Consider the following 18,110-nt stretch of genomic DNA (forward strand, 5'->3'; position numbering starts at 1 on the left):
AGTATATATACTATACAGACTGCACTATATACTCTGAACTGCAGTATATATACTATACGGACTGCACTATATATTCTGCTGAAAAATTGGGCCTTAAGTGTTGATGGTGGCAGAACCCATAGCCCCTCACAGTTACTCTTGTTGGGCACAGGAACAGGCCCTGCTGTTAAATATTATTTAAAAAATTGTAATTACATGCCCCTGTTAAACAGGGGTAGAAACATTGGGCCTTAGGTGTTGGTGGTGCCAGAATACGGTAACCCCTCACAGTTACTCTTGTTGGGGGCAGGAACGGTCCCTGCTGTTAAATATTATTTCAAAAATTGTAATTACATGCCCCTGTTAAATAAGGGCAGAAAAATTGGGCCTTGGGTGGTGGTGGTGCCCTAAACCAAAAATATTGTTGGACGCTAGCATCATCATGATTGAGGAGGAATAGGATAGGCAGTCTTCAAAGGATCCCAGATCCAAAAGCAAATTCAATCAATTACATCAGCATCAGGCGTTTAATAACTGTCGATCCAGGACTGATTAATATTTATAAATGTGAGCCTATCAACGGAATCTGTGGACAGGCGCACTCTTTGATCCGTTACAAACCCTCCATCAGCACTGAATGTGTGTTCAGAAAGCATGCTCAATGCTGGACAGGCCAGTAGCTTAATTGCATGTTGAGCAAGTTCTGACCAGTGGTCCAACCTCAAGACCCAGTAACTCAGTGGATGCTCTGTTGGAAAGGTCTCCAAGTCTGCTCTTGCCCTTAAATATTCTTGCACCATATAATACAGACGCTGGCGATGGTTGCTGGAACCTATCAGACCTTTGTGCTGAGGACTGAAAAATTGTTTAAAGGCATCAGTCAGCTGGGCACATTCTCCACTGTTCTTCCTCTAACCGAACAAAACCCCAGAAACACGTTGTCCAGCACCAGGAAATGGTAACCTCCCAGGGTCTGGAAATACATTAGACACACTTTTCTTCAAGGCCTCCTGAAGATGTTTCATCCTCCGCTCCCTCCTGCAAAGGCAGGATGAGTTCTGCAACCTTAACCTTGTAACATGTTTCAAGAAGGGTTGCCAGCCAGTAATGATCCCTCTCCTTAATAACAGGAATCCTTTCAGTGCTCAGACCATACGCCGCACACTGCATTAAATCGACTGTCATCCCAGAAGTAAGCCTCTTCTAAAGATGATGTACAAGAAAGCCTGCAGTTTGCTGAAGACAAGCAGACTAAGGACATGGATTACATGAACCATGTCCTAGAGTTGCCACTAGGGATGCACCGAAATTTCGGCCGCCGAAACATATCGGCCGAAAATGGCCTTTTCGGCATTTTGCCGAAAGAGAATTCTTGCCGATAATGGCGCCGAAAATCGCGCATGCGCAGTAGTGGTGGGAGAAACTTCGGATGACATCACTCGTTCTGTGGGCGGCTTGCACGTTCCTCGCGGATAAGACGCCGCACTCGTAAGCACGTTCCCTGCTGAGACGCTGGCACCTTCCCCGCGGACGCTCCTCGTGCTTGTGAGACGCTGCTGGGACCCGAGAGACGCTGCTGGGACCCGAGAGACGCTGCTGGGACCCGAGAGATGCTGCTGGGACCTGAGACGGCTTCATAGAGGGCTGCACATACTGAAGTACAACAGTGGGCACTGTCCCTCCTGGATGGCTACCATTACTACTATTCGCCGGTGAGCAATGCATTGCCTTTTTGCCTTAAACTGCCAAACAATCCAACTAATTTATTTTACTATACTACTGAAACTGTCATAGCAGTCAAACAACATGTATTACTTACGCCTTTGTGCCTTTTGTGCCATGCAGTATGGTATTAATTAAATGTCTTACAGTACATCGTGATGTAGCAAAAAAAAAAAATGTAAACTGATTTGAAATGGAATGGCATGCTATTTATTCTGTAGTACTAGTATACTATAAAATGTATGCCCTTGTTGTCATTGAATTTGTCATTTGGTATAGTATAGCACACTGACATGACATGATTTTTTTAAAACATGACAGTACGCAATATAATATATTATATTTAACAACTATATATATATTATATATTTTATTGTACAACAACAAGCACATGAAGTTATAGTATTATATTATACTGCAGAATAGCGCCCAAAAAATTAAATATAGCATGCAATTGGAATTGCAATTTGCATGCAAGCAATCCATTCCATTTGCAATGAAATTTAATCAGTGCAATTATATTATCTTTTGGTACAAGTCAGGAGATGTACTGCAGTGCAGACATATTATTAACTACCTTGCATGGCAAGAGCTGCAGCGTTTAAAAAAAAAAGTGATAGTTTGTTATTTTTTTAAAGCTGCCTCCTGGGGTTTAGCTTTAAAATTAATTTCGTCCTTTTTTTTCTTTTCCCCCTCAGATTTCACTCCCACTATAGATCATTCTATGCTATTATTCTGCGCTACCAGCAGGTGGACCATGTCTGCAGTGTGGAAATATTTTGAAGTTTCTGATAAAGACCCCAAATTTGCAATCTGTAGTCTTTGCTCAGCAGAAATTTCAAGAGGGGGTACAGTGCCAAGGCATATTTCAACAACAGGTTTGTTACACCATCTGAAAACACGACATCCAGTTCAGCATTCAGATTACAAGAAAACAGTGCCACTTCCAAAAAGTGACTCAGGCTCAACACCATCTGTGGCCACGGTCTTTGAAAAGGTTAAAAAATTTGCAAGTGACAGTCCCAAAGCTCGTGCCATAACAGATAAAATTATGGAATTTATTGCATTAGACGACCAGCCATTCTCTGTTGTGGAGGACATTGGATTCCGTAGGCTTATGCAACATATTGAGCCGCGTTACTCACTACCAAGCAGACGCTACTTTGCAGATACCTGTCTACCTGAATTGTTTTGCAGTGTTAGAAAACACGTTCAAGAGCTCATGACTACCGACATCATAGCAATCAGTTTTACTACCGACATTTGGAGTTCAGACGTCAGTCCAACGAGCATGCTTAGCCTGACAGCGCAGTGGATAGATGACAAATTTCAATTGCAAAACATCCTACTTAATGCACATGAGTTTGTTGGATCACATACTGCAGCAGCAATAGCTGACACTTTAAAATCCATGCTTGACACTTGGCACATTGAGAAGTCTAAAGTGCATTTGATTGTACGAGATAATGCGCAGAACATGGCAAAGGCAATGGAGGACAGTGAACTTAAAAGCATACCGTGTATGGCACACACGCTGCAATTGGTTGTGAATGAAGGATTGCTGAGTCAGCGCACCATATCTGATATTGTATCAAAAGGAAAAAAAATTGTGGGTCACTTTAAGCATTCTCCACTTGCTTATTCCAGATTACAAGCTTTGCAGATACAGTTTGGAATGCCACCGAAACGACTGCAGCAAGATGTAGCCACTCGTTGGAACAGCACCTACTATATGCTGCAAAGTCTTTTTGAACAAAAGCGTGTTTTAGCTGCATACATTGCAGATTACGAGCTGCCGGCAACACTGAGTGCACATCAGTGGATGTTAGTTGAAAATAGTTTGTCTCTTCTATCTCCATTTGAACAGTTAACAAAATAAATAAGCTCAACTAATGCTTCCATTTCTGAAGTTATTCCCTTGATTGCCGCACTGAAGCGTCTGCTAGGAAAAGAGATAGAAACAGACCATGGCGTAAAAACGGCTAAAACCACTCTACTGGAGGCTGTTACCAACCGGTTTCAAGACACCGAGTCCAACCCTCTGTACTGCATTGCAACAGTTCTAGATCCTCGATTTAAAGAGCATTATTTTAATGTTGAGAAAAAGCAGCGTGCACGGGAAATGATACAGGCACAAATGGAGGTGGTGGAAGCATCTGGTGAAGGAGTTTTGAGGTGTAGCACAGAGGAAAGTGAGAAGAAACGGTTGCATACAAGTGAAGAGGAACACGCTCCCTCCATATCTGATATGTTTGAAGAAATTTTACATGAATGCACCCCGGTCCATAGCAGTGCAACAACAAGTGCAGCTACCCAACAGCTGGACATTTATTTAGCTGAACAGCCTATCGCCAGAAGTGACAATCCCCTTGTGTACTGGCGCATCAGCAAACAACGTTTTCCTTTGCTTGCACAGATTGCACGCAGATATTTATCTGCCCCAAGCACCAGTACAGAGAGTGAGAGACTATTCAGTCTAGCATCTCATATTCTTGACGAGAAGAGAAAGCGTCTCTCCTGTGAGAAAGCGGAGCAACTTTTGTTCTTAAAGCAAAATCTGCCACTTATACTGAAATAGATTTATAAATCCGTAGCATAGACTAATTCCTTTACCATGTTGTTGAACATAGTAAATGAATTGGCATTGGACTGTGCTATTGGACAATTGGAACATACAACATAGTATGACTGACTACCAGTATGTTCCAGTTGTCTAGTTGTGCCATACTGCCATTAGTTGTTTGTTCATTGTAGTAGTTCTACAGTTTTTGCACTTCTTCAATTTAAGAGATCTCCAGTTTTAGTACTGTACACACACATCATACATAGTTTGTTGCTGTTGGGCCAAACTATATCTCTCTCTCCCTAAGCTTTCAGCCCGCTGCATGTGCAAAACTGTATGTCCTGTATTTGTGGCTGTCCACATATTCCAGTACTATACACTATACCACACTGTGTTCCAGATATGGGCAGAGACTTCCAGAAACAGACTAGTCTACATTGCTTGCTGTGATTGCCCGAGCACCGCTGCTGTAGACCAGACTGTAGACTGTGTTCCAGGATGTCTCTGCTCATACCCGGGGGCCGGAAAACAGTGTGGTCTACTGTATGACTGTGTATGTAACCCGCAGCTACATACATACACTTTTATCGCACATGCAGCCGCTGACACCTTAGGGAGAGAACTTAGGGGGGAAAAAATAAATTACTACAGTTCTCTCAGGTTGAAAATATTTATTGCATTTAGCATACTTATATATTACTGTGAAACAGAATAACAGCCTTCTGCCATTGTTATTCTTTATAGTTTGTTGTTGGGACAAAACTGTCAGTCATTGATTGTCTCTCCTTAAGCTTTCAGCCCGCTGCATGTGCAAAACTGTATGTCCTGTATCTGTGGCTGTCTACATATTCCAGTACTATACACTATACCACACGGTGTTCCAGATATGGGCAGAGACTTCCAGAAACAGACTAGTCTACATTGCTTTCTGTGATTGCCCGAACACCGCTGCTGTAGACCAGACTGTAGACTGTGTTCCAGGCTGTCTCTGCTCATACCCGGGGGCCGGAAAACAGTGTGGTCTACTGTATGACTGTGTGTGTAACCCGCAGCAACATACATACACTTTTATCGCACATGCAGCCGCTGACACCTTAGGGAGAGATAACTGAATTACTACTAGTTCTTCTGGTTTAAGTTGAAAATTAATAAAGTCTAAGACATTAAGTCTTCTTAGACTTAGTCTTAGTCGTTTTATTTTTATATTATTAATTTTATTTCATTTTTTTTATTTATTTTGTTGTTATGGTTCAATGTGCACTGACTGCAGTCTACACTGCAGGATATGCGGTAGTAATCATTTAATTTTGTATTTTATTTGATTTTATGATTTTATCTTCTGTGTCCACTGTCCAATTTATTTGGGTTGCTTTATTAAAGTACTGTTATTTTCCATTACTGGACTATTCTTTTATTCATAAAATTAATGATTCAGTTGAATATGAATACTATAATGAATAATACTATATAAGGCAATTTTATATATATATATTTTTTTTAATATATAAAAAAAGCCATTTTCGGTTTCGGTGCTGTTTCGGTATCGGTTTTCGGCCTAGTGTATTTTTCATTTTCGGTATCGGTTTCGGCACCAAAAAAACCCATTCGGTGCATCCCTAGTTGCCACTTGTCCGGTTTTGACCCGGTCAGTCCGGGTTTCGACACATGTGCCCAGATTTCCACCCACCAGGCATACCACCGTCCTGTGGCAGTGGATCTCAAGAGGCACTACGCATCCCGTGCCTGCTATCACTGTTACACCGTGCTGGGACATCAGTGCGCCCTGAGCCCAGCGGGTGCCCTGTATGATTGGCCGAATTGAACGTGTCATGTGCAGGATGCTGTGTGTCTCTGTCCTGAGGTTGGTCTCATCTACTGTCAGCCTCCTTCCTGTCAGCCACCCACCTAATCTCTGTCAGCCAACCCCCAACCCCCCCCCCCCCCCCCCGCTTCTGGCAGCACTCATTTGTCTATTTCCCAAAGACAACTTCTCGATTTGATGCTGAGCACTTGCTCTCAACTCCTCTGGTCGACCATGGCAAGGTATGTTCGGAGTGGAACCTGTCCTGTTAAACCGCTTGGCTGCCGTGCTGAAGTTCAGTTTCAGGGTCTTGACAATCTTCTTATAGCCTAGGCCAGTGATGGCGAACCTTGGCACCCCAGATGTTTTGGAACTACATTTCCCATGATGCTCCAGTACACTGCAGAGTGCCAGAGCATCATGGGAAATGTAGTTCCAAAACATCTGGGGTGCCAAGGTTCGCCATCACTGGCCTAGGCCATCTTTATGTAGAGCAACAATTCTTTTTTTTAAGATCTCAGAGAGTTCTTGAGGTGCCATGTTGAACTTCCAGTGACCAGTATGAGAGAGGGAGAGCGATAACACCAAATTTAACACGCCTGCTCCCAATTCACACCTGAGATCTTGTAACACTTACAAATCATATGACACCGGGGAGGGAAAATGGCTAATTGGGCCCAATTTGAAATTTTTCCCTTAGAGGTGTACTCACTTTTGTTGCCAGCTGTTTAGACATTAATAGCTGTGTGTTGAGTTATTTTGAGGGGACAGCAAATTTACACTGTTATACAAGCTGTACACACACTACTTTACATTATAGCAAAGTGTCACTTCTTCAGTGTTGTAACATGAAAAGATATAATAAAATATTTACAAAAAAGTGAGGGGTGTACTCACTTTTGTGAGATACTGTATATGACTACTTCAAAACCAAGAAGATTTTTATTGAAATATGTCAGTTTATTCCATGATACTATCTGTTCAATATGACAAGAATTGTTTTATTACTGGTCTTCATGTGGAAATGGATAGGTGATATATATGTCTAGTTGTCTATTGTATACACCAGTGTTTCTCATCTCCACTCCTCAAGGCACCCCAACAGGTCAGGCTGTCAATTACACATGTGATTTGATTAGTTCCACTGCCTTAGTAATTACCACAGCCGTTTCATCTGAGGGAAATCTTGAAAACATGACCTGTTGGGGCACCTTGGGGACTGGAGTTGAGAAACACTGGTATAAACCATGTCAGTCACTTATTTTTATACAGATTTTTATACAGACCACTAATGCTTAGGAAGAACAAATATGAGTACTGGTGATTTTTAATAAATCACACTAGGCTTGCTCTACCAAGGAATTTTACTCTGCATTGAACTGGAGACCAGAAGAACCTTGCTTAAAGTACACTGAACAAAATTATAAACGCAACACTTTTGTGTTTGCCCCATTTATCATGAGCTAAACTCAAAGATCTATGACTTTTTCTATGTACACAAAAGGCCTATTTCTCTCAAATTTTGTTCACAAATCTGTCTAAAACTGTGTTAGTGAGTAGTGCATGCTCGTCGTCCTCATCGGGGTCTCGACCTGACTGCCGTTCGTCATCATACCCGACTTGAGTGGCAAAATGCTCACATTCAATGGCATCTGGCACTTTGGAGAGGTTTTCTCTTCACGGATGAATTCCGGTTTTCACTGTACAGGGCAGATGGCAGACAGCATATATGGTGTTGTGTGGGTGAGCGGTTTGCTGATGTCAATGTTATACATCAATTGGCTCATTGTGGCGGTGGGGTTACAGTATGGGCAGGTGTATGCTATGGACAACAAACACAGGTGAACTTTATTAATGGCATTTTGAATGCTTCCAGGAACTGTGTACAGATCCTTGCAACATGGGGCCATGCATTATCATGCTGCAACATGAGGTGATAGTCGTGATGAATGGCACAACAATGGGCATCAGGATCTCGTCACGATATCTCTGTAGATACCGTGACGAGATCCTGATGCCCATTGTTGTGCCATTCATCACGACTATCACCTCATGTTGCAGCATGATAATGCATGGCCCCATGTTGCAAGGATCTGTACACAATTCCTGGAAGCTGAAAACATCCCAGTTCTTGCATGGCCAGTATACTCCCCGAACATGTCACCCATTGAGCATGTTTGGGATGCTCTGGATCGGCGCATATTATTTTCCAGTTCCTGCCAATATCCAGCAACTTCACACAGCCATTAAAGAGGACTGAACCAACATTCCACAAGCCACAATCAACAACCTTCTATGTGAAGGATATGCGCTGCACTTCCTGAGGCAAATGGTGGTCACACCAGATACTGACTGGTTTTCAGACCCACCACCCCTCCCCCCCAATACAGTAAAACGGCACATTTTAGAGTGGCCTTTTATTGTGGCCAGCCTAAGGCACCCCTGTGCAATAATCATCTTGATATGCCCCACCTGTGAGGTGGATGGATTCTGAATGAATGAATGACTTGTATAGCGCTACCTATCCGAACTGAATCGCCTCAGGGCGCTTCTCTTGCCACCGGTGTCCATCTGCATCTATTTATGCGGTCCTTTAACCTGTAGAGTCCCGACACACTTACAACATTGACATACATATACACATATTATGGCCAATTTTTTTGTAAAGGGTCTAATTAACCTACCAGCATGTCTTTGGAGTGTGGGAGGAAACCGCAGTACCCGGAGGAAACCCACGCAGGCACAGGGAGAATATGCAAACTCCATTCTCTGGGCAAGCTTTTTTTAATCACCGCTAACAATGGGCAGGGGCGCTGTAGGAGCAGTGCAAATGCCATAAAACTATCCCCTATTTTGTAAACGCTATAACTTTTGCGCAAACCAATCAATAAATGCTTACTGCAATTTTTATTTACCAAAAATATGCAGAAGAATATGTATCAGCCTAAACTGAGGAAAAAAAAAATATTTTTTTTGGGGGGGGATATTTATTATTGTCGCTCTTTTTTTGTTTATAGCGCAAAAAATAAAAACCGCATGGGTGATCAAATACCACCAAAAGAAAGCTCTATTTGTGGGGAGAAAAAAAAGGACGCCAATTTTGTTTGGGAGCCACGTCGCAGAACCATGTAATTGTCAGTTAAAGCAACGCAGTGCTGAATCACAAAAAAAAAAGCCAGCAGCTATAAATACTACAGCTGCTGACTTTTAATAAATGGACACTCACCTGTCCCGGGGTCCAGCGATGCCGGCAGCCGAGGCCGATCGATCGCTCGGCTCTCGGCTGCTGCCGCCACCATTCTAGGTGAGGGAATCAGGAAGTGAAGCGAATCGGCTTCACTTCCCGGTTCCCTACTGCGCATGCGCGAGTCGCTCAGCGCAATAGGAATTGTCCGCGCTGTCTCTGGGACCCGTGTGTGTCCCAGCAGACAGCGCAGCAGGACAGGAAGAGGCATAGACTCCCACGGGAGTCTATGCCCGGAAGTGGGTGTAAATACCTGTCTTTGACAGGTATCTCCACCCCCCTCCCCCCTGAAAGGTGCCAATTGTGACACCGGAAGGGGGGAGGGTTCCGATCAGCGGAAGTTCCACTTTAGGGTGGAACCCCGCTTTAACTGCTCTTTCCAAGGGTTTTGCACACAGCGGACCGAGCCTATTTTTCTGGGGTTCCCCTGTGGTGCTCCTGAGTCCTCCTCTTCATCGAGTGCCACCAAGGAGAGCTGCATTTCATGGGGGCACCCATTCAGGTGTGCTCCCTGATGCTGCATCTATTGACAGACAGAAGGACTGGGCTCCTACTGCTATCTATTTATCCAATGAGGGTCTGAGACAGTGGCTGGAGCTGTTGGGCTCGTTGCTGGAACGATAGGATTCAGGTAAGAAAAAGGGTGGGGGGAAGCTGCAGCACAGGTTTTTCACCTTAATGCATAGAATACATTAGGATGAAAATCTACGAGACTTTAAAACTCCTTTAAAAATCAGACTCCCCTTCCCTCCTCCCCCCCACCACCACCTTTTCACATATTTTCCTGCAGAGGGACTTCATCAATGAATCTTACTGACTCCATCATGCTAATGGGTGCTTTAAAAGCCATGAGAGTAGGGTTGAGGCTGTCGATTAGTGACACCAATTTGGTTTACATATATTGAATTTTTATTTAATTTTTTTGCTACTCTGCTTGTGTTTAATCTTTATTATTATTGAATAAAGGATTCAGAAAGCACTAGGAGAGGTTTTTTTTTTTTCTTTCATACAGATGCATATTTGGTGGGGAATATTAACCTCTTCCCATCCCGCGTATAGTCAAATGACAGCCATAAGGTGGCTCTCTCATCCTGGGTGGTCGTCATATGACGTCCTTGGCTTCCCGGACCTTAGGAGGCGCGCGCCGCGTCACTCAGGAGTGGATGCGCGTACCTGGCAGCCGCGATGTCCACCAGGCACCCGCGATTGCTGGTCACAGAGCAGGGACATGGATCCCTGTGTGTAAACACACAGATCAACGTCTTGTCAGGGGAGAGGAGACCGATCGTGTGTTCCCAGTACCAAGAATACCTCTCTAGCAATTTAATTATTTCACAAAATCCTTCAGAGCCTCACCCTATGGTACCATTTTAATACCACAGAGAATCTATTCCCTGGGAATCTCGTGGTTGGATGTTCACCCCGCGTGCAGCGTGACTTCCTCAGCTCCCGGGACAGACAGACTATATTAGTGGCTTCTTCAAATTGCAGTAGTACATACCTCTCAATCCCAACTCCATGTAAGCAATCTAGCCTCAATATGTTCCTTCTCTCCCCTTCCTTTGTAGTTGGAGTTTCAACTAGAGTTCATTTAGTTTTTATAATTCTTACAGACTAGTTGACGTACCTGTCCTGATGAAGTGTTTTAGTAACATGAAACATGTTGAGCATTGATAGGATGCACCATGTTTTTATTCAATTCAACAATTATTATTACATGTACTCCATTAATCTCTGCTACTTTCTAATCCTCATACAGAGTATATACTCCATACATGGCTTACTAGAATGTGCTGCTATGTCCCTTTTATAATGTGTGTATATAAACTGTTTGGAATATGCAATTATATCTTTATTTTTATGTATTTGTGAACTGTACTTCTGAACTGTTATTTGTGTGTATATATTTGATGGCTTTGCTATATATTTCATATATACATGCATTATCCTTTTTGGTTGCCACCTGCCTCATACAAAGTCCCATCTCGCTTCCTATGTTCGATCTTTTTCAAACTCAATATTTCTGGCTGTACTCAGGATACCTTTATAAAACATGGTTACTGTGTTTAAAAAAAAAAAAAAGAATTAACCACTTCAATACAGGGCATTTTCACCCCCTTCCTGCCCAGGCCAATTTTTAGCGCTGTCGCACTTTGAATGATAATTGCATGGTCATGCAATACGGTACCCACATTTCATTTTTTCCCCCCCACAAATAGAGCTTTCTTTTGGTGGTAGTTGGCATATTTTTGGCAAAAAAAATAAAATTGCAATACGCGTATATTGATTGGTTTGCGCAAAATTTATAGCGCCTACAAAATACGGGATAGATTTATGGCATTTTTTTTTTTTTTTTTTTTTCCTCAAAAAGATTTTTTTATTCGTACATAACACAAACAGGTACACAGCACATTACATGGATAAACAAAAGCAACGTCCTTGACTTTGCGGTATATTGATAAGGTCTATAAACAGTTATACATGGCTGATTAGGCAAGAACAAATAGAATACAGAATGTACTGAGCCTAAGAAATCAGGAAACAGAAAAAACTAACATATGAACTATCAGCAATTACATAAATTCAAGAGGCTTTGGGCTAATAGCAGTGTGTGGATAGGAAACAATGAACAGGGGGACCCCCCCCCCCATCGGGCCCTTCCAAGGACCGACGAGGATCAGGGGACTTGCCTCTAGGAGTATTAAGAAGTAAAAACATAAAGAGCCTCCTAGTATCTTTGGTACACAGAGGTGGGAGATTTATGGCATTTTTATTATTTTTATTTTTTTTTACTAGCAACGACGGCAATCTGAGATTTTTAACGTGACTGAGATTGTGGCGGACATGTCGGACACTTTTGACATTATTTTAGCACCATTCACATTTATAATGTACAGCGATCAGTGCTAAAAAAAAATAGATTTTTGTACTCACTGTAAAATCCTTTTCTCTGAAGTTCATTGACAGATACAGCTCCTTTAATTCTTGACCTTAGGGTTATCACACCACCTTCAGGAGAGGACTAGGCAGAACATGTAAAAACAGCAAGACTGCACAACACCGCCCAGGGGGCAGTCCCTCTGGCTATAACCCCTCACGCTGCTTCCTGCAGCTCAGTTCGTCAAAAAGTACAAACATAAATAGGAGGGGTGGGTGCTGTGTCCGTCAATAAACTTCAGAGAAAAGGATTTTACGGAGAGTACAAAAATCCCATTTTCTCTTTTTCGTGCATTGACGGACACAGCTCCTTTAATTCTTGACCTTAGGGACATCCCCAAGCAGTGTAAAAAAAAAAACGAGAGGTGGAAACAGCAAAACATAAAAAGGAACACCTCTACAGAGGAGTTGCCATCTTAAACAGCCATCATCAAAACCTGCGGCCAACTTATGCATCAAAAGATGAGTTCACAACAAACTTGTAACTGAAAGAAAGTGTAAATTGCAACCATACACAGCTGCCTGTAAAACCTTGCAGCCAAAACAGGCATCCAAAGATGCACTTACGTCAACTTTGTAGAATTTAGTGAAAGTGTGAACGGACGACCAAGTCGCCGCCTTAAACACCTGGGAGACAGACGCTTGATGTCGGAAAGCCCAGGAAGTTCCAATTGCCCTGGTGGAATGAGCCGTGACAGGAAAAGGGGACACCGCCCCTTTAAGGCATAGGCCTGAACCACGATCTGTCTGATCCACCGAGAAATGGTGGTCGACCAGACCGCCAGACCTTTTTTTGGACCAGCCACAGCAGAGAGTCTGATTTCTGGGAGAGAGCCGTAGCAGACAGATACACCCCGTACAGCCAGGACCACGTCCAGAGAATGTAAGACAACTTCTTTCGGTTGTGTCGGCTTAGGGCATAGGGATGGTAACATGATGTCCTCATTTAGATGAAATGAAACAAAACCACCTTTGGAAGGAAAGAGGGCTGCGGACCAGGTAAGGAGACTTGCATGACAAGGCCGCCAACTCAGAAACCCTCCTGGCAGATGTATTAGCCACTAGAAAGAATACTTTCTGAGAAAAATAGTTAACAAGGGAATCTCCCTAATGTTTTCAAACGGCTGTTTCTGATGGCACCAGATTCAGATCCCATGGAGGTAGTGGTGGTTGAACTGGAGGGACTACGTGACGAACCCCTGCACAAAAATACTCATCAATGAGTGAGTCACCAAGGGACATTGGAAAAAGACAGCCAAGGCTGATATCTGTCCCTTGATGGTGCTTAAGGCAAGTTTCTGATTCACTCCCCGCTGCAAAAACAGCAGGATCCTGGAAACTGAATAAATGAGCGGACACTACCCCATCTCCTCACACATGGAGATGTAAGCCTTCCATGTACAATGGTAAATCTTTTGAGAAGACGACTTCCGTGCCCTCAGCATAGTGGAAATTACAGAGTCTGACAGACCTCGGTCCCTTAGTACCATTGGTTTTTCAACAGTCATGCCGTTAAAACCAGCGACGGTAAAGCAGGATGAAGTATCGGACCTTGCGATAGAAGGTCCTCTCGCATCGGCAGCTGCCAAGGAACATCCGCCACCAGTCGTACTAATTTGGCTTACCAAGCACATCGAGGCCAATCTGGGGCAATCAGAATCACCAGAATCCCCTTGGCCTCCACTCTGCGCAGCAGACGTGGTAGAAGTTTGAGGGGAGGGGGCATAAATCAGCCGATAATGCCCCCATGGAGCTACCAACACGTCTGACGTGTCCGCCCAGGGGTCTTTTGTCCTGGACACCAAGCTCTGCACCTTCCGATTGAACCAGGAGGTCCACATCTGGTGTGCCCCACTTTAGGCAAAGGATCCGGAATATATCCGGATGCAACGACCATTCCCCTGGGTCCAGCAACTGACGACTTAGGTAGTCTGCCTGCCAGTTTTCTATGCCCGGAATGTATATGGCCGGCAGGGCCAGCACGTGCTGCTCTGCCCACTGGAGGATGTGAGTGACTTCCTTTGCTGCAGCCGAGCTCCTTGTTCCTCCTTGATGGTTGACATATGCCACCGCCATGGCGTTGTCCAAATGGATCCTGACCAGACACCCTTGTAGCCTCATTCTTCCCGCAACCAGAGGCCCTGGGCTGACTGTATGCCCAAAACTCCCCCCCCCCCAAATGGGTCAGGCTGGTGTCCTCTCCATTGGATCACCGTCCAATGGAGAGGAAGGAACGATCTCCCGGACCGAAGACCTCAGCCACCAGAGAAGGGAATCCCTGACTAGCTAGCGCACCCGACTTTGACAATCATGAGATAATGGAGATTTGTTCCATTTTTACAAAATCTCCTTTTGCAGGACTCGAGTGTGAAATTGAGCGTACAGTACCAATTCGAAAGTGGCTACCATGAGGCCCAGAACTCGCATTCAGAAGCGCAGCGTGAACCACCTGTGGTTCACCAACAACTTCACCGCAGCTTGAAGAGTCTGCAGCTTGTCTGAAGGGAGAAAAACTCTCGCTTCTGAGGAGTCCAACAGTAAGCCCAGGTACTCCAGTCGTTGAGTCAGCACTAACACCGACTTCTTTAGGTTCGGCACCCAACCAAACTTACGGAGAATCTGTATGGTGATTGCTACATCCTACCTTAATTCTGAGGCAGAAGCTGCTCTCAGAAGGAGGTCGTCTAGGTAACCCACGATTTCGATCCCCCGTTGCCTTAACAGCGCCAGAATTGGAGCTAACACTTTGGTAAAGACTCAGGGTGCTGACGCCATGCCAAAAGGGAGAGCCACAAACTGGTAGTGCTCTACCCCGACTGCAAATCGCAGAAACCTCTGATGCCTGAGGCATATGGGTATATGTAAGTACACTTCCTTGATATCCAAGGACGCCAGGAAGTCCCCCTGATGGAGTGCAGCGACCACGGAGCGAACTGATTCCATCCTGAACCTTTGCACTTTCATAAAGCTGTTGAGGGCCTTCAAATCCAGGATTGGACGTTCCCCCATCCTTTCTGGGGACTACAAACAGATTGGAGTAGAATCCCTGAAACATTGACAGCGTCGGTACATGTACTGTCACCCCTCGCAGCAGCAGGTCCTGTACTGCCCTGAACAGGGCTTCCCGATGAACCGGAAGCAGAGGTACGTTGGTGAAAAAGAAAGAAACCATCTTGTATCCTGATGAAACCAGTTCGCAGACCCATTGGTTGGACAGTAGGGAGGTCTGTCCACCGAGCTGCAAACTCCCGAAGGCGACCCTCCACCCGAGAGTCGGGCGGGGGCAAACCTTTATGCGTTAAAATTTTTGCTTGCAGACTTGTTTGGCTCGTGAAACCAGGGACGCTTTTGTCCTTCAGCAGGCAACCTTGTTGGACTTGGAATGCTTACCTGCCGACCCAGGCGAGCAAAAAAGCCATTTCTGAGCGGAAAAAGAGGGCCCTTGCCACCGGTAACATTTTTAATAATGTCATCCAGCGAAGCTCCAAATAGCCTCTGACCTTGGAAGGGTAAATCCGCCACTGCTTTTTTTAGATGACTGGTCCGCAGACCAGCATTTCAGCCAAATCAGGCGCCGTAGCACCACTGCTCATACTGATGCTCTAGAGAGCAGGGGGACCGCATCCAGGGCTTCATCACAGACATACTTAAGGCCATGCACTAACTGATCTGCCAGTTCTACAGACTGGGGAAGACTGTTGCTTCTCCAATTCACGGTGCAACGACTTTGCCCATTCAGTAAGCGTCTGCGACACCAAGGCTGTGGCCAGCACAGGTCGTAACGCCGACCCACCACCATAAACATGGAGCGGACCACTGCCTCGGCCCTCCTGTTGGCGTCTTGGGTCCCTTCTACCGAAATCGTGGTTACTTTATTTAACTTGGATACCAGGAGGTCAATGACCGGAGGAGATGCCCATTTTTTCAGGAGGCTCTCCTCAAAGGGGTAACGCACCGCCATTCTTCTCGGGACTGAAAAGGCTGTTGCGGGCTTCCCCATTCCCTGTAGATGAACTTATCAAAATAAATCAAATACGGAAACACCTTAGGCGTGTGGGCTGGTTTGCGAGACCCAAAAGGGACCACCGCTGCCACCTCAGCAGAAGTTCCTGCTGCATCCTATATCTTCAGGGTATCCCGCACAGCAGTGGTAAGTGCTCCTAGTAGCGCTTTTTTTCTGCACTAACCCGGACACAGAATCATTCTCACCATCTGAACGGTCCTGGTCCGCATCCTCTGACACGTCAGAAAAGGGCCTGCCGGTCACCGCGTGGCCCGAGTCTGAATCAGAGCTCTTCCCAGAAGACGGGGGGGGGCAGGGGGCGTTTTTTACCCCCCCTTGCACCCACACGCTGCTTCCACCATGGAAACCAAGGTCTCCAGGACTGCCGACAAAGCGTCCATAGGCACCACATTTTGAGCAGGTGAGCCGGTTGACATACTGACCCTCACTCGTCTGCCACAACTTAGGGACTTAAGGCAAGGTACACAAATCCCACCCTCCTAGCTGCTCGCAGACTGAGGCCCCCCCCCCGCAGGACTCACCACCCCGACCAAGTGTACTCTGCCCTCTGCCAGTCACAAAGTAAAAATTGTGCTGTTCTGAGGTACACAGACACCAGCACTGGAGGTAAACCGCTCTGAGGCTACAAGAATATGGCCGTCGGCCATCCTAGCAATAAAAAAAAACACCAAGAAAATGGCTGACAGAACATATACTGCATAAGACTACAGGAAAATGGCCATGGCCTCTCCTCATGTCAAATAGCCTAAGCACTTCACCTTGAAGGAAAAAAGGCAGTGAAAGAAAAAGCGGACCCTAACAGCCAGCACAGCACCCCGTCAAAGTCTGGAGGACCCCCGGCCAGGTACATACACTGCACCTCATGCCTAGTCACACAGCGGCCCCAGCAGGGGAAGGAGGGAATGAGGGATAGGGAGAGTGAGAGACCCCCCTAATCAACCTCCCAGGGAATGCCCAGCTGCTCCATCCTGCCGAGGCAGGGAGAGCTGTACTTACCTCTCCTGTCGCTATTGCTGGACGCATTCCACCACAGACCCATCACCCGATCAGTATGGGATGGATGTTGGCCATGGCACTCTGTGACACAGACAGCAGCAGCCCGGTCATATGTGTGCCCTGGAGCATATAGCTCACTGGCCACCCCTGGAGCAGAAGGGGCATGTCATGGCCGACCCAGCGCGTAGCTAGGTTCTGCTCACGCTCAATGGCCAGGCTGGGGCGACTACAAGGATCTATATTATCCAGCCTGTCACTCAGCCCGGCTGTTGATTGTAGATCACAGAATCAAAATTGCAGGGGGGGGGTGACTTACAAGGGGAGGAGACGGATCGGTGTTCCTCTGTACTGGGAACACACCATCGGTCTCCTCTCCCCTGACAGGACATGTATCTGTCCCGACTCGGTTACCAGCAATCGCGGACGCCTGGCACGCTCATCGGTTCCAGCGTGATGTGGCCGGAACACACGCCCCCCTAGGTGGCCAGGTAGCCCAGGACGTCATATGATGCCAGCCCAGGATGGGAGATCCCTGCGTGGGGAAGGAAGTGGTTAAGAACATAAATCAAACATGCCTACATTACCAGATAAAGAAGGCTGATGGGGACACACAAGTCCTCACACAAGAATCATATATAGGATTCACATATTTTATGTAGCATAATATTACACATTCAGAAATATGTTGGTTATGACATTCTGTAAAAAAAAAAAAAAAAAGGCATCGGTTGAAGCATAATAAAACACTAACACCCCCTTCAGCAAACTTCTCACACTCATTGATTGGTTGTTTTATATCTGTAAAACCCTCTCTTACCATTGACATAATGATCAGTCATTTATG

The sequence above is a fragment of the Lithobates pipiens genome, unplaced genomic scaffold (genome assembly GCF_037356315.1).
Source record: "Lithobates pipiens isolate NorthernLeopardFrog02 unplaced genomic scaffold, aLitPip1_a1.2 Scaffold_22, whole genome shotgun sequence".
Lineage (NCBI taxonomy): Eukaryota > Metazoa > Chordata > Amphibia > Anura > Ranidae > Lithobates > Lithobates pipiens.